Genomic DNA, 18,719 nt, shown 5'->3' on the forward strand with positions numbered 1-18,719 from the left:
ATCCCCAAAATAGCAGTCCGACAGTCTCTGTACGCTGCCTGTGCAGGAGAAAGCATCATGAGCGACCCAGCCGGAGCAGGGGGAGGAGCTGATCCAAGCTTGGAAGAAAGATGCCGAGCATTGGAGGTCCAACTGGCGCTGCAGACGGCGAGGCTCGAGGAGAGGAGGGCTCAAGATGCAGACAAGAAGGGGAGAACCACTCAGTTCCCCAGAAAGGTACCAGGATTGGTGTAGAAGTTTGGGGGGGACCCCAAGGATTACCATGCCTTTAGGACTGAAATGCAATATGCCCTGAATGTCCAGTTTGATGAGTTCCCTGATGAGGAATCTCGAGTTGCTTTTGTAATTGGGCATCTTGAGAAGGGCGCGCGAGACTGGGTTCGACCCCTGATGGCAACGCACAACGATATCCTAAAGGACACTATGAAATTTTTTCGTGCCATGGATATCATGTTTTCCAGCGACGTTGAGGAAGGGGCGGTGCGCAGACAGTTAATGGCTTGCAAGCAGGGAAGCAGATCTGTCCGTGAGTACTGGACTGAATTTACCATGCTGATTCACAGATTGGGGTGGGATTTATCGGCAGCACCCATTCAGATGCTATTTGAAGAAGGTCTTTCTTCAGCTGTGAAAGACGAGCTGGCCAGGAGCCCCAGGGCGGTGTCTATGGATCAGCTGACCAAATCTGCGCTGACCATTGGAGCGCGCCAGGAGGCAAGAGCCTTGGAGAGGCGGGAAGGGAGAGGGGAACGTTGGAAGGAGTTACGCATTCCAGACATTCCTGAGCCAGCTTTCCCGCCGGCAGAGCCGATGGAAATCGGAACAGCCCGCGCGCGCGCAGTTTCAAAGCCCAGTGAGGGGGCGAAGAAGGAGGGAAAGGGAGCCCGGAAATGCTATCTCTGCCAACAGCCAGGCCACTTTGCCAGAGTCTGCCCCCAGAGGAAGGAATGGCAAGGGATGGTGGGAACTGTTGAGGGGGAAGAGCAGGGAGAAACGGAGCAGGTAAAAGCCAACGCCTGGTTGCCATCAGGGCACTGCAGCCAGGCCAAAGAGCAGTGAAAGTGCCCCTTCCCCAAGTGCCAGTGCCAGAAGCTCCTCGACCGGCTCTAGTGATTGAAGTGTCGCTAGAGCTGCAAAATGGACACCCCCTAAAAATAAAGGCACTGTTGGACTCAGGCAGCTCCTGCAATTTTATGAGCAAGGAGTTTGCTGCTGAACACCAGATACAGACTATCCCTTTAAGCAACCCCCTGCAGGTGACCACGATCGATGGCAGGGAACTGTTGGGAGGAGGAGTCAGCTTGCAGACCATCCCAATGATAATGAGGGTGGCAAGGCACACAGAACTGATAGCGTTTAATGTGGCCACCTTGGGAGGTGCTCCCATTATTTTGGGAATGAGCTGGCTAGCCCTACATGATCCGCTGGTGGGCTGGCATCAAAGAGTGGTTTCCTTCGGTTCCGCACATTGCTTAGAACACTGCAGGGGGGAAAAGGGGTCAGCAGGGGCCCAAGCCACCCTGGCAGGGACTGAAGTAGTGGAGAAGGGGAAGGTGCCACCACAGTATGCTGATCTCAGCGACGTGTTCAGCGAGAAGGAAGCTGACCAACTACCTCCGCATAGACCCTTTGATTGCCAGATCAATTTACTCCCTGGAGCACAGCTTCCTGTAGGCAAGTTGTATGCCATGTCAGACAGGGAAATGCAGGAGTTGCGAGCGTTCATTGACAAGAACCTGAAGAGGGGCTTCATCAGAGAGTCCAAGGCAGCGGGGGGTAGCCCAGTGTTTTTTGTGGACAAAAAAAACACGGACAAGCCGAGGCTGGTATGTGACTTTCGGGCCCTAAATGCAGTGACAGAGCCGGCGGCTTTTCCTATGCCCAGGATTGATGATATTTTGACCAGGGTGCGGAAGGGAAAGATTTTTACAAAGCTGGACCTAAGGGGGGCGTACAACCTGATACGTATAAGGAAAGGGGATGAATGGAAGACCACCATGTTCACCCCTTTGGGGGCATTTGAATACTTAGTTATGCCTTTTGGATTACAAACAGGCTCCGCGTGTTTTCAAGCTTTCATGAACCACGTACTGGGGCCTTTGCTCTACAAGAATTGCGTGGCCTTCTTAGATGACGTGTTGGTGTATTCGGAGAATGAGGAGCAACATGTGAGAGACGTCAGAGAAGTGTTGAGCAGGCTGCAAGCCAACCGACTGTGGGTGAAACTGGAGAAGTGTCAGTTTCATACCAAGGAGGTGGAATTCCTGGGGTACCGCTTGTCAGACAAAGGGTTGGCCATGGACCCCGGCAAGGTTCAAGCGGTGCTGGAATGGAAAACACCCAAGACCAAGAAGGATGTGCAGAGGTTCCTAGGGTTTGGAAACTTTTATCGTAAGTTCATCCGCAACTTCGCCCACCTGACGGCGCCCATCACGGACTGTCTCAGCAGCAAAAAGAAGTTTGTTTGGACGGGGGAGGCGGAGCGAGCGTTTGAGGAACTGAAAAGGGCCTTCGCCTCTGGCGAACAACTTCTACATGTGGATTTACAAAAAAAGCTGAGGGTCGAAACAGACGCGTCGGACCGAGCCATAGGGGCGGTGCTTCTTCTGCAGCCGGGGAAGGAGGGGTCGGAGTGGCGACCGTGTGCCTTCTTTTCGCGGAAGCTGAACAAGTCTGAGAGGAACTACACGGTGTACGACCGGGAACTTCTTGCAATTTATGAGGCCTTCCGGAGATGGAGGCACCTACTAATTGGTGCACAACAGAAGGTGCAAGTGTGCACGGACCATAAGAATCTAGAGTATTGGAGAACTGCGCGAGTGCTCAACCAACGGCAGTTGAGATGGGCCCAGGAGTTCTCCAAATTTAACTTTGAGATTTGTTACGTACCAGGCCCGGAGAACGTTAGGGCGGACGCTCTCTCACGCAAACCTGAATATTTGGAGGGAGAGGGTGTACCCGAAGAGACCCATGTCATTCCCGAGGACCGCTGGGTGTGTGGGGCGGCATTGGTGGGGCAAAGGGAACTGGTAGAGGGAACGGGGCAGGATGTATACGCCCAGGACAAACTCAGGAGTCTTAGGAGGGAGGGAGACAAACCCGGGGGTTTTGAGGAGAGAAATGGGGCGTTGTACTACAAGGGAGCGTTATACATACCTGAAGGGGAATTGAGGGAAAAGGTACTCAAGCAACTGCACGATAACCCCACAGCAGGGCATTTTGGGCAACACAAAACCATGTGGCTGGTTACCAGGGAATTCTGGTGGCCCAAGGTCAGGGAAGATGTGCGTGAATATGTGAGAGGGTGTGACCGTTGCCAACGAGCCAAGGGGGAGAGGCGGGCACCGGCAGGTTTATTAGAACCACTACCCACGCCGGAAAGACCGTGGGACGCAGTGGCAATAGATTTTATGACTGATCTGCCCAGGTCCAAAGGGAAAACAGCCATTATGGTGGTGGTAGATCTGTTAACCAAGATGGCACACTTTATAGCCTGCTCACATGCGGTCACAGCAGAAGAAACCGCCAAATTGTTTGTGGAAAATGTGTTTAGGTTGCATGGCGCCCCCTTGAGGGTGGTTTCGGACCGAGGGAAACAATTTACTTCCAGGTTCTGGAGGAAGCTCATGAGCTTACTGCATGTAGAGGTTAATTTCTCTACTGCCCGTCATCCAGAAACCAACGGGCAGGCGGAAAGAGCTAATGGTGTCCTCCAGCAATATTTGAGGTGTTATGTTAATGACAGAGAGAATGATTGGGTGGAGAAGCTGGCGTTGGCAGAATTTGCTTACAACAATGCAGAGAACGTGTCCACGGGAATGAGCCCTTTTTTGGCCAATCACGGGTGTCATCCCCGAGCCTTCCCAGGGGGGGAGGGGGAGAACTGGAGCGTTCCAGCAGCAGAACAGTTCGTTGAAGAAATGGAAGCGATCCATCGCCAACTCCAACTTAATTTAAACCGGGCGAAGGAGGAATATAAGAGGCAGGCAGACAAAACCAGAAGGGAAGGGGAAAGCCTTAGGGTGGGAGACCAGGTGTGGCTGTCCACCCAAGGGTTACCATTTAAAGGAGGTTGTAAGAAGTTAAGACCCAAAAGACTGGGCCCATTTGAAGTCACGCAACAGGTCAACCCAGTGGCTTTCAGACTCCGGTTACCGAACCACATGAAGTTGCACCCAGTGTTCCACAGATCGTTGCTGTCACCGTATATAGGGGACAGAGAGGGGAGGGTCAATAGGGGACCAGCGATGGAGGAAAAAGAACACAGCTACCATGCAGCGGAGATCCTAGATTCCAGGTGGAAAGGAGAGCAAGTAGAGTATTTGGTAATGTGGGAAGGGGAACCGGAGTCGGAAAACACCTGGGTCAGGGCAGAGGATGTAGATGACGAGGTTCTAATTGAAACTTTTCATCAGAGATTCCCTCGAAAACCCCAGCCAGTGGCGAGGTTCCGGAGGGAATACTTCGCCACCACAGACGAAGAAGAGGAGTTGGAGGGGTTCTCTGATTCCGAGGTGGAGGAGGATTCAGCGAGTCGGAACAAAGACCGATGGAGGGAGATGTTCGAGACGTCGGAAGATGAAGAGGATTCGTTTCGGGGTTTCAGCTCCTCACCGCCCAGAGGAGAGGGAGGGGGCGGGGGGGAAGGGGGCCCTGGAGGGGAGGTGGATGTCAGGGAACTGACCTCAGAGGGAAAGGAGGTGATAGGGCTCCCAGAGACTGGGAGAGACTCAACAGCCAAAGCAGGGACCAGCAGGGGGAGCGCGGGGTCTCTGGAGGAGGATCTCAGGGATACTGAGAGAGATGCAGCAGCGCAGGCAGGAAGCAGGGGGGAGAAAGGGGTGAGAGACACGTCCAGTGAAAATAGTGGGGAGGTGTCAGAAGCAATTGCAGGGAGACCCATGCTTCGTCGGAAGCTGTCACGTCGTGAGTCCAGGAGACGTGTTTCCGTTAAGGAACTTCTTTGTTGGAGGCGTTTCCGCAAACAGCCACTGTCGGACTCTAACAGTGACTAGAGCAGACATGTCTGAGGAGCTCTGTCACACACAGAGGTTTGTGGGGCCGCACAAACTCTGAAGGGGCACCATTTTAAGCACAAGCAGCTAATCATCCCCTAATAGGTGCCAAACACAGGTTCCAGATGCAGGGAGAAACAGTCCTTGAGGTATTGGGGTCCTGACCTGCATAAGAACTGATAGGTCAAAACAAGCACCTTGAAAACTACTGCATTTGCATGATTCTAATGCACCATCAAATTTAATGTGCACCTCAATTTTCAGAACCTTGAAACCAAAAAAGGATTTGCCAAGTCAGTGATGTTTTTCAAGTTTGCAGTCGAATCTTATGCACCATCAAATCTATTGCGTGTTGAGGTCCCCAAGACACCCCTACACCAATAACTCACACATCACACAGAATTTTTGTTTAAGGTTTTTGGCATAATTTTGGCCACAACTTTATTAACATACATGGATATGAGTGGTTGCTTAGGCATTGGTTAGGACTATTTGTCCCCCCCGCCTTGGGGACAGAACTGACTTCCGGATTCCAGCGAAAGTCAGTGAGGGGAAACAATACAGTGGTGCCTCACAAGACGAAATTAATTCATTCCGCAAGTTTTTTCTTCCTGCGAGTTTTTCGTCTTGCGAAGCACGGTTTCCCATAGGAATGCACTGAAAATCAATCAATGCGTTCCTATGGAGACTGTCCGGGGACAGAGGGGAAGCGCCCCTCTGTCCCCTCTTTTGAAGCAAGGGGCGGAGGGGAGAAGATCGCTTCTCCCCCTTGCCGCCCCTTGGTTCAAAAGGGGTCCGGGGAGAGAGGGAAATTCGTTTTGCGAAGCAACTCGAAAACGGAAAAACCTTTTGTTTTGCGAGTTTTTCGTCTCGCGAGGCGTTCGTCTTGCAGGGCACCACTGTATTGGGGAGAACTGGAGCTGCGACACAGGCCCTCAGCTTCTCCCCGCATGCTCCCAGGGGCTTACGCGGCCCAAACCTGATACCAGGGGTTTGGATGAAAGGATGGCAAGCCCCTGAATTCCTTTAACAGAATTCCCTTGCAGCAGCAGCATTGGAGGGGCATGCCCAGCCAATCCTTACCCCTCCTCCAACCAATTTTATCCAATGCCTAACCGCAGCCTTACAGGTTGTGACGATTTGCTACACAGTAGGCAAAAATCAAATGGCACCAGCCAATCAGCCAAATGGACAAAATTCCTACCAGGCCCCTGCCCCAATGGCAGACGACCCCATGACAGGCATAGCAAGGTCAACGCATAAGACCCAAATCAAGGGAGGGAGGGCGGGTGAAGAGAAAACAGATCGCTATGTGCACTGCTTAAAAAACCTCTGTTGCCACCCCCAAATTGGCAACATCAAAATTACCCCAGCAACTCAGGCTATACATCCCTGCCAGGGCCAACCATCCCAAACATGCCTAGCAACAGTGGGGTGTCTTGTCTGGCCCCCTCCGCAACGCGTGCTCTCTTTTAATGAGAACACACTATGTGCACCCTAAATTTCACGACATAATTTGGCCAAAAAAGGTGCGCATTACATTCAAGTGAATACGGTAATTGGTAGTCAGTGCAGTCTTGCCAGAACTGGTTTTATATGCTCAGACGATCTTTTCTTGGTCGCAATGTGACTGCTGAATTCTAAACTGGCTGCGGTTTCTGAACTGTTTTCAGAGGCAGCCCCACTTACAACACATTGCAGTAATCTAGCCTGGTGGTTAGCACAGCATAGATGACAGGTGTCGGGCTGATCAGATGCCTCAAAACATGGATAAGTCAAGGGGTTTATCCTTCTCTGCAGCTGAGACCAGAAGTGTTCCCTTCATAACACTACCCATTATACTGTCATCTCCATCAATGCCTAACTATGGTTGCCTCCCTAGCAGATCTTCACTTGCAGTGCTTGAGTCCTCAAGGTGCACTTGTCCATAAGAGTGCTCACTCTTTCTCCATGGATTCGTCCCCCCCCCCCAATTTGGCAAATCCCTTCCGACTCTTCAGTTCTGTGATTCTATGACTCTAGCAGGGACTCATACAGAGAGGCAGCATAGTGTTTTGTTTTTCTGGGGCACGATGGTCCAGAAGGTTGGTGATTCAAGCCCACCCAGGGATGGCTGTGGGCAGGATTCCTGCATTGCAGCAGGGTCAGACTAGATAACTCTCAGGGTCCCTTCCAACTCTATATTTCTATGATTCTAATACCTATACATCTATGCAAAAGTTTGCTAGATGACTATTAACCTTTCTCCTGTATGTGAATCTTCATTTCGTCAAACGTCTTTGAACTCAGAACACAGTTTACAAAAACAAACTAGAGCACCTGCATGCAGCTTGATTCTCAATAACTTTCAACACTGGATGGATATAGGCAACAATTTCCTATGTGAGGTGCAGAACTGAGGGGCAAAAACTGCTGCCAATTTGTCCCTGGGGCAGTGAGAAGCCCTGCTTTCAAAATAGTGCAAACCTATGGCTGCTTGTATGCATAGTTCTTCCCTGTATGGCTGTGTCCCTTCCTTGGAACCCGGCTCATTAATTTTTATTACCATTGTTAAGTGCAACCTTCTTTTTAGGCACAAACATCTACATTTGCTTTTATTGCAGCTTCTTTGTATCTACAGCAAGGCTGTGATTGCATGTCTGCGACTCGCTTTTTCGCTTTCTGCCAAACACGTTCTGACAGTCTGCTCCATCTTTCTTCATTAGATTTTTATTAGAAGCTTGAAAATATTCCTCCTACCAAGCCTTCCTTCTCCAGCTGATGAGAAATGATGTCCTGCTCTTCTTTCTGTGAGTTCAGTGTTAAAAAGAGGGTTTTTATAAACTTTTTTTTATAAAAAAAATCAGTCGTAGCGTTAACTCTCTTTAACATATTTTAATTGCGAAAAGAAAAGAAAAATCAAAGAAGAAATACATCAAATCAGTATGAGAGAAGCAAAGGCCAAGAAATGTACTTTACCGAGATTTGGGAGAAAGAACAGATGTGTATTCCTTTATTTATTTTGATTTGTTGTCTACCCTTTATTTCTAAAGTACTGAGGGCAAGTTGGAGGAGAAAAATATAGTCTTGTTCTTAAAGGGTTCACAATCCAATTAATGGTAGAATGAAGGGCAAACCAAAAGAGGTAATTTATATTATTTATTTATAATCATCGCGTGATTTATGAACCACCTTTTACATGCATCTCAAGGTGATTTACAAACACTCCATAAAAAGCTACAGAAAGAGTTTTTAAAACTGTACAAAATAAGTACAAATTTTAAAGCAATAGAAAACGAACACCTAATGCAGAGACTTCTTCACCTACCTAGCTGGAAAAGCTACTTGAAGCAAAGATGTCTCCAGCTGTTTCCAGAAAGTACGGATTAGGAGATACCTGTCAGATCTCAATGGTAATTCTCTTGTTTCCACAAAACAGAAAAGCCACACTGAAATCTCTGCTCTGATTTACTATGGGGCAGGAGTCTAATGCTTTGGGGACTGTTCTGGTATTTTCGGGACCTGACCAAGAAACCCCTCCAATATAGAAATATAGAAGGAAAACAAATCCATCTGTTAGCCACCTACATTTTATCCCTGCTTTTATTGTGAGGATAAGGAGGTATATGCAGAGGTGGTTTTCATTGGCTACCTCTGAGATGCTGTGGACTCTGGTTTGATCCAGTATGGCATGTTCTTCTTATGTTCATTTACTTCTTTAAAAAAATAGACTTTGAGTTTTAAACATAAGTTAAGCCTCCAAAGTATAAAATTTCAAGAATTTAAAATCTAAAATAATAATAATAATATTGATCTTCCAGTTTTCTTAATCCTTTTCTCCAAGAATTGGTAATGCTATTGAAAATGCTTTCTTTTTTTCCTTTCAAATACATCCAGAATTTGTTAATCTCAAATATATTTCATCAATCTATTTGATGAACCAACTTCAAGCAGTTGAAACTTTGGTTCAAGCCAATTATAGCTGTGCCATGCAAAGGAGTACAATCATTCAGCAGTTTTAAATCATTAGCAGTTCTGATTATGTTAAATAAACAGACACTGCGGGGAGAGAAAGTACTGCATTTTGAGATAAATGATAGATGTGAGTAGTGAGGGTTCATTATCTTTAATAAGATAAAGAAAATCTTCTCACCCACAGCCACCTTAGATCAGACACACACAAAAATATCATTTGTTGGAAAAGACCATTTCAGTCAGAGCTATTGAACTGACTTGAAAAACAGTCTAGATACCAATTAGTGTTCAATTCCTACATTAACAGTAGTGAGAATCACTCATTTCCCATTATCTGATAATTAGGCCTGTAAGGTAGCTATAACTAACTTGCTATAAAAGACATTACTGTGCAATGCCCTTGTTACAGAAAGCACTGCAAACTTCGCTAATGAGTCCCATGTTTTATCAGGTTAAGGATTGTAAGCAGGTAATTTACTGTATTTAATATTTGTACCCAGGAAGAAAAATGCAGGCCCTGCGTACTACTCACATTACCATTTCAAAATTATTTCAGAGCTTGCCATCAAAAGACAATGAGAGAAAGAATTGAGATACTTTGTCTAGCCATTAGTCTGCTATTAGCTACTACTTCAGTGCTGTTGTATTGCAGGCCAGAGCCAATTTTTGGATCATGTCACAATGCTGTTGTATGGCACTACGTCTAATTGTTGTAAACTGATCTGAATTTTTAATGCATAGCAGTATATAAATATTTTTATAAATAAACGAGATGCCAACATTTTACCACATCTCCTCTTGAAAACCTTTTTTTAAAAAATCTATTTTTATTACTTGCAGACAGCTATGCCCTATTATTTGCTGCTCATTTCTCTTGAGCAATATTGATGTGGTTGTTCTTTTAATATAATGGGTTCTCAGTTGAAGTTGTCGGCTGTTTTGGGTGACTCTATTGTGGAGCTGAAATGAAAGACAGACATGTTTCTTTAAATTTATGAATTATAAATAAACACCATTAGCACTGGGTGCATTATTTAAAATGTTGTTTATTATTATGCAAAACTAATGTTCTTTTATTCAAAGACGCTTCTCATTTGTGTATTTTGTGGCTTACTTAAGCCACAGTTCTTCTGATCCTGGTAAATAAATGAAGACCCAGTTTTTAACACACAAACCCTCTCTCTGCATATGTTCTAGTCTTTCTTCTTCTCTGTTTCCCTCAGGAGATGGAATGGTGAGAAGCCTGCTCTTGGTCTTTCAGAGCTATGCCATCTACTACAAATCGCCAGTCAAATTGCAGGCTGGCTGAGCAACAAGAATAACCCGTCACATGCCAGTTCTTGAGGCGCTTTTGCCAGTAGCTACCTCTTGAGGTAAGTATGTTTCCTGTTACTTTGCTCTCTGAAAATGCCCCCAATTAGTAAACTTCAAAGTCAAAATGTATACCCTGACAGTTCAGATCACTTCCTAGGCATTTATGAGCTGGTCAATACACCTTGGGTTTTCTTCACAAAGTTGTTCTTTTTGGCATTTTCAAATCCCCATAAACAACCATATTGTCAACAAAGCATACAATTTTTGAGAATTTACCTCTTCCATTCAAGTCCCTATGATTTGCAACCAGCTTGGGATCTAAATTTATTGCTGTACACAGAGTGATTTTCAGCAGAACTATAAAACATCTAGCTTAAAGCACAACAGGAAAATGGTCATTCATTTAAGGAATCAAATTGAGAAAGCATACTTGAAGACTTGTCACATGGCAGAGGGCAAAGATTTGTTCTAATAGACTTAAGTTACAGGAAGGCAGAGTTTGGTTGAAGATTGGGGGGGGGGTTGACACATTTTTTTACCAATAAGAGCAGTTTGATGAGGGAACCAAGTACCTAAAGGAGCGGAGACTGACCAGCCAGGGTTAGCAGCAGCTATACCCAGCCAGGATTTTAAGGGCCTTTGGCTGTGGCCCTCCACTCAGCCATGAAACAAACCTAGGAATTTGTCTGATGGTTGCCCTGGGTCTGGCACAAACCTTCTCATTCCCAAGCAAGGTGGGGAGTGGTCCCAGGCCACAGCACAGTGGTAAAGTGCTTTCTTTGCATGCAGAAGGTACTAGATTCACTCCCCAACATCTCCAAATAGGGTTGGAAAAGACCACTGCCCCAAACTCCTGAGATATGCTCTCAAACAGTGAGGTCAGTTCTGAGGTGGATAGAATGAGCTGGGACACTTTCAAGGCACTTCCAAGGCAGCTTTCTTGTTCCTGTATTCCCATTCATTCCCGTGTTTCTTTGAGATCATTGCCCACTACTAAGGCTTCAAGGTTTCACATATTTACCGTGTCGGTACCTTCCAAGAAGACGATGCATCCAAAATTCAGGGTTGGGGGGGCGTTGGAGGAAGCCACCCCATTCTCATTTCAGAACCAGATATGAGGAAAGGGCTCCTAACAGGCAGCTCTCCCCTCCTCAGAAGTGGGCACCACAGTCAGGACTAACCTGGGCAGTGCAGCTATCCTGCAAGACTTGTGGCAGACCTTGCTTCAATTCCCTGAGAGGACAGGGCAGATGGCTATGGCTAGGCCTCAAAACCCCATACTTCCAGGTGTTGAGGTGGCAAGAAAATGACAGTTGTGGTCTGGTCACAATCATTCCCCTACTCCCTGGGAAGTGACCTTTGTGTCTACTGCACAATTTCTTGCCATAGTTCCCTATGCAAATTCAATAAATATTGTAGTAGTAATAATAAGAATAACCAGGAAACCCTTAATCTTGGCATGACCTCTCACACTTCTAGTCTTTGTTACTTCCTTTCTTCCTAGTTGTAAACAAGAACCAGAATGGATAAAATAAAGACTTGGAGCAATATCTATACTCAGAATATAGCCTAGTCTGAAAAAGTCAATGAACTTTTCTCAGATACATATACTGTATTAATTTCTGAAATGGAATTTTGCCCCTTATAGCAAAGTACAGTGAAATGTAGACGAAGGGCTAGGGCAAAATTCTCAGGACTTTATATGAAATATTCATGCATGCATGCATTTTTTATTTGCCTGAGTTATACAAATAAGACATATTTTGTATGTTGCATAGAGGAAACTATTGTACTAGCAGCATTGCTCATAATCTTCTGTTGTAGGAATTGCAACAGTATTTAATGTGGTAGCTTCCAGCTGTGGCCATGAAAGCAGTGCAGTAAAACTATGGCAACCTCTAAAGCTGGTGTTACAGCAGCACATACACTGTCAAAATATAAGACATCTGATTGTTTGCATTTTCCTTCTCAAATGCATCCTGCTGGCAACCATCTTTTGAACAGATATTGCCAACGTCATCCTGGTGCTGCTATTGTCAGCAGCTGATCCATCAGTAGAGAACCTGGGGTAGTGCCTTTAGTGGTGGGTGGTGGAGTGGATAACGTAAGCCAAACTGAAGCAAAGTACTTTCATCCTGTTTCTCTACATGGTTCAAAGCTGCTAATTAGCAACAGATATGTTCCAGATGAAAGCAACCTAGAGGGCACTTGGATAACATGGCAATGATCACTTTTTAATTCCTAGGGACAGACAGCTGATCCACTGGTTCAAATTATGTATTCACATTTCCACTTCATAGTCTCTTTTTCTGTACCACAGTGAAAATCTCAGACTAAATTAAGGTTAGGAGTTATTGGGGGAGAGACCCTGTTCTGAGTCTACTTGAGGGATGTAAAACAGCCCTCAGAATTGGCAGTCGGGGTTTCTTTGGGGTGCCATTTGAGCAGATGTTGGAACCCCTCTTACAATCCTTCAAGTATGCTACTTTGCAGCCAGTTTTGCTAATGAGAAGAAAGCAGCAATGTGGTATTCTAGCAGTAGAATTTATATACAACATAATGCCAAAATAGGCTTCTAAGCCGTTTTATGCCTTGTTAAAACCAGTTACATAAACAATGGAAGATAAACGGCCATAACTAAAATGTACTAGAAAACAATCCCATTAAAACAGGAGAATTGGGTCAAGCGAATGCCAGTATAAACAGATGTGTCATCAAAAGTTTGTGAACTACCACTACAGATGATATCTGAAGATGGACTACCAATACAGATGATATCTGGTATCTGAAGAAGTGTGCATGCACATGAAAGCTCATACCAAGAACAAACTTAGTTGGTCTCTAAGGTGCTACTGGACAATTATATATATATTTCTACTGCATCAGATCAACACGGCTACCTGAATCTAGTACCAATACAGATGAGCCTCTTCATGGATGAAGGAGGCATGACATACTACAAATTGTCATCAGTGTGCTTCTTGATCCCTTCAGAGATCTAGTCTTATTGATAAGTTATGTTTGCTGTTTCTGCTTATATTGCTAACTCTGTTTCAAAATAGAATTGCACAAGAGGTAAGCAGGGAAGTGGGATCAACTGATTAACGCCCTTGAGAAGGTGAGAGCCCAAGGTGAGGTGCAGCTTAGCAGAGAGAAGAGTATATGGGCTTAGACGCTAGGAGGCCCACAGACTTATTCTGTTGTCTAGGGCTTCTAAGTTATTCCTCTTTCCAAGCCATCCCCAGAGGCTTCTTCCATGCACCATCCTAGCAGAGAAGACTCCTCTCTGTGATCTATTATTTAATTTAAAAAAATTCTATATTATAATCTAATGATTTGGTAATATCTCATTTGATGTCTTGGATCCAAATGCAAAGAACTCGCAAGAGAACAACTTTCACTGAAGGCTATCAGCCACTGACTCTTTACAGAAACAGGAGCATGAATACACTTCTCAGTGTTTCCACACTTGCATTCCTGTTCAGGAACAGTTTGCCAAGTTCTACCACTGAAGTGAATGCAGAAATTTACACAAGGAACCTTTCGGATGGTATCAAATCCTGCATGGAAATAGAGCCAGTGTGGTGTAGTGGTTAAGAGCGGTAGACTTGTAATCTGGGGAACCGGGTTCGCATCTCCGCTCCTCCACATGCAGCTTCTGGTTGACCTTGGGCTAGTCACACTTCTCTGAAGTCCCTCAGCCCCACTCACCTCACAGAGTGTTTGTTGTGGGGGAGGAAGGGAAAGGAGAATGTTAGCCGCATTGAGGCTCCTTTGGGTAGTGATAAAGTGGGATATCAAATCCAAACTCTTCTCTTCTTCTTCTGGAAAGATTTAGAGCACAGTCCAGACAGAGCAAGAGTAATTTGATGCTCATAGTACTGGAGGGGAAAAGAAAGTGTGGGATTATCACAAGGGACGTGCCCACTGGCTTCCCCTTCTAGATATTGGCCAGTGTGCTGTGATCCACCTGTGTCTGAGGAGGGTTAGGAAGGAAAATAATCATTTGCCTTATCATAACCCAACCACTCCATGAGCATCCCTTGATTATTATATTTATTAATTTCACATGAGCAAGTTTAAAAATAAAAAGACCATTTTTAATATTGTGTATTCTTTTTTCCTATAGGACCAAAAAATGTTTATTTTGTAAGACACACCATAGCATAATACTCTTTTGTATTAAAGTTACATCAGAGAATTATTTTACAAACTCAAATAAGAAGCATTGAGATAAAGCTGAAAAACCCTATAGTGTTAAAATGCATCTTTCCCTATTTAAGCTACTTCAAAAGCAGTTAATAATTCTTTAACCTCTAAGGAAACTATCAAATCCTAAGTTCCTCTGTCCCAAGATGCAAGTGTATTCTGTTCCTTATGGAAAGAGAAAGACCCAGCTTCTAATATCAATTCAGCTGTTACCAATTATGCTTTAATTAGATAATAGACCTAAGGATTTTATGTTATAATCATACCCTAGGGATACTTAGTACTAAAAGCAAGAGTGTTGCTATCTCATTTTAATAGGAATTATCAGGTGCTTTTCTATTTGATACTCAAAAGTATCTATTAGCATGGCATTTATTCTGCTGTTCTAGAAGCGCGGAGGGGGGGGGAGTGAAGATCAAAACATGCACATTTAGGATGTTTCCCTTTTGACCACTTATTCATAGCAAGGTACCACAGCAGAAATCTGTTCGGGCAGCTGCTTTGTCAGTGCAAGCTGCAAAGGAACTCCCTCCAGCTAAACAGGAACAGATGTGGTTCACTCCAATTGACTAAACACACACACAAACAATTTTCTCTATTTCTTTTTAAAGATAGCTACAGTCTTAAAGAGAGCATTTCCTGTAAAGAGGGAATGGACAGATTCCTTTTAATTTGCCTTACTGACGGTCTAGTGCAAATGTTACACTCCCAGAAGAGAATCCTTTCTATTCAGGAAGATTTCTGCAAAGTTGGGGCCACCACAGACTGGGCCAATTTTATTAGCCGCATTACCGCATGTGCATGCTCCAAGCACAAAATGTTTTGATGCCAGTTGTTGGGAATGCTGTTCCCCAGAATTATTCATTTATTTTAGGGCATCTGCTAGAGTGCCCAGTCAACAAAGTCCTCTGAGCAGTTCACACAGAGTTGGAGCAATATGCAATTTAAATACTAAAATATTAAAACATCAATGGAAATAACTTTAAATACGAATCGTTCAGTTTCCTGCCTGAAAGCCAGTGCAAGGGGCATAATAGCATTTAAAGCACAGCATTGCTCTAGGGACAAAAACTATCATTCTAAGAAGCCTGGGAAAATAAACAGATCTTCATCTGATGCCAAAAGGCTCTTAATGTCCAGTTTGTTTGGGAGAGCATTCTATAGTCGGGGCGCCACCACTAAAAAGATCCTCTCCTCACCTCTTTAAGAGCCATTGTGGGGATCCCATCCCTCCTCCAATACTATTTACTTACTTAGCCTTTCTGGAGGGGTGTCTTCCACTTTACTGTATTCTTAAAGGATACTATATTTGTATTTTTACATATACAATAACCTCTTGCTCCTTTTTCAAGTCCTTTTGCCACACCAAGCCTGTGCAGTGGAACCTCAGGTTGCAGACGTAATCCGTGACTAAGGCACGTCCACAACCCGCAGTGTTCTCATCTTGAAGCGCCGCGTCTGCGCAGGTGCGATTCAGCACTTCTGCGCATGCACAAAGTGTGATTTAGTGCTTCTGTGCATGCGTGAGCGGCGAAACCCGGAAGTTAACCTGTTCCGGTACTTCCGGGTTTCCCGCGGTCCGTAACCCGAAAACACGTAACCTGAAGCGTCCGTAACATGAGGTATGACTGTATCTAAATACCAGATCAATTTTATGCTTCAGTTTCCCTACAAGGAGGTATAGCTAACTGAGACAAAGCAGCACAGACTCAACTTCAAAGTGAAAAGCATAGTGAATTACATTTTATTTTACAGTATCATAAAACAGTGATGTTCACTTATGTGGTTACTATATGTTGAACTTCACTTGGTTACTGTTTCTTTGACTCAGAAGGGTTACAGTTTCTTTAAGAAGACAGTTTCAAAGGATTCAGTTTATTCTCCTGTACATCTATTGCCATCTTCCCTAAACTACTCCTACCCAGGTAACTCTCATCCAGCTGACACACCAAGGTGTTGTGACACAGTGCTTGGAAAGCTCTGAGCTAGGGACTGAGGGCCACACTTGTATTCTTTTCTCAGTTATAGTCTGACCTCTTCCCTCTGCAAACTGCCAGGCTTCTATCAGGACCTCTGCTGCAATCTCTGCCCTGCTCCAGCAACCTCTGCTGCCTCAAGCACTCAGGAACCACGCTTACTCCTGATTGCTAAGCTCAAAGGTTCTTGTAAGCCTCCTCAGCTTCAGCCAATGATTTCAGTTTTGCAGTGCCTCAATACCATCTGTTTGGCTCCAGCTGTTCCTTCAGCTGACTATTTCCTCCTCCTCCCGTCCTCTTCTTCATGCACTGACCAATACACACTACTGCCTGTGGAGCCTCTATTTCCAAACAATTACAGTAGTACCTCTGGTTGCAAATGGGATCCGTTCCAGAGGCCCATTCACAACATGAGCAGAACGCAACCCACGTCTGTGCGTCTGTGCATGTGTGGGTCGCGATTCGCCACTTCTTCACATGCGCGTGATGTCATTTTGCGAGTCTGTGCATGTGCGAGCAGTGAAACCCGGAAGTAACCCTTTCCGGTACTTCCGGGTCACCGTGGGATGGAATCTGAAAACGCTCAACCTGAAGCAAACACAACACAAGGTATGACTGTATGTATCTTGGAATGCTCTGGGCTGCTACAGAAGCTCTGTGTGGACCACAGTGGAAAAATAAGACAGCAAAACACATGGTCAAGTAGATAAGTCAACTCTATAAACTCGAAAAAGCACTGTGCTCATTCTGTAAACCCTTACAGAATTGTGCCTTTCCCACTATGTGCAGAAAAGTCAATGAAGGTGTGGGGGTCAGAAGCAAAGTCTACTGCAATGATCCTGCCCAACCACAGTCTTTCCTGTTTCATTTGGTGAAAAGGGCAACCATCTCCAAGAGATGCCTCTTAACATAACATAATGCTCTTACAATGAGAAACAAGTTTGGTTTCTTTAGAAATAAGTATAGATATATTGTGTCTTTGGGGCAAAATAACTTGTTTTAAAATGCTGATTTTATATGCTTTTTGGGAAAGCATTTACCTTGAGGGTAGAAATTTCACTGTTCTAGTTAATGCTATAAAGTGATTAATTAAAATTTTGCTCTGAGCAATTAGCAAGACCCAGAAAACATCATTATATAAACAAATTTAAACCATAATTGCGTGCTTGGAATTATTTTGGGGCTCATTATTTTCTTCAGTTGTCTACTTTTCGTCCTATGTTCTACCTCTCAAATAGTATTCCAGCATTGATCTGTCAGCCTGAGAAAGACTAATGCTCAGCTTCACATTTCCCACAAAAATAGTTAAAGTTGACAGGTTTTGTGTTTGATCATCATATCCCAAGTTAGGAAAATGCAAAACAGCCATCAATTATAGTTTTCAGCTTGTGGCTAATGTACAGAAAACTTTATATATAGCGTATAATAACAGTATAAATTACTACCCTTAGAATACGTGAACAAATTCATTATTGAAGTCATCAAAAATCTTATGACCCAGAATTAGGTGTCCTGACAATTATTATTTTTTGCAAAAAGACAAATTCATGACATGTACGTAAGACATGAAGCAGGCCCCCAGACCAGAGAGGATGAGTAAGGCTATGATCCTCAGCTTACAGAGTTGGAAGGAAATCTTTTGAAATCTGTAGGAATTGCTTCCAAAAGCATGTATTTAGAATCAGGTTGAGCATATTGACATGACAGTTAATGCCATTGAAATTAATGGCCTTGGGTTTATTTCTCACAAAGAGCAGGTGCAGCCTTTGTATGCGCTGTACCATATAAGATTGTGTGTGTGTGTGTGTGTGAGAGAGAGAGAGAGAGAGAGAGAGCGCACTGCAGAGACTGTCTTGGGGGCTGGAGGGGCTATCTTTTTCTAGATGTATTTAAACATAGAGATGAATGGTCATCTATCATGTTGCAGTTGCAAGATTTCTCCCGGGGTTTGTTGTTGTTCTCCATCAATGAAGGAAAAAAGAAATTCTATTAGAAAATTATTAAAGGGGAGAGGATTTTTTGGTGAAGGGTTTTGTGGTTGCCAAGGAGTGTTTGTGAAAGCCCTTGGTTTCATTCTACAAATCATGAAACTAGCAATGTGTATGCAAATACACACATTCATATCTTTAATACAAATTAAAGGGTTAAATACTGAGATTCCAAGATCACAACAGTAGGTCATTCCACCCTTTATTATAGCTAGTGGGTTAGTGCTCCCCACCCCAACCCCCAAAAAAATCTATCTTGAGGA

The sequence above is a fragment of the Podarcis vaucheri genome, assembly GCF_965113315.1.
Source record: "Podarcis vaucheri genome assembly, chromosome: 9".
NCBI classification, from domain to species: Eukaryota; Metazoa; Chordata; class Lepidosauria; order Squamata; family Lacertidae; genus Podarcis; species Podarcis vaucheri.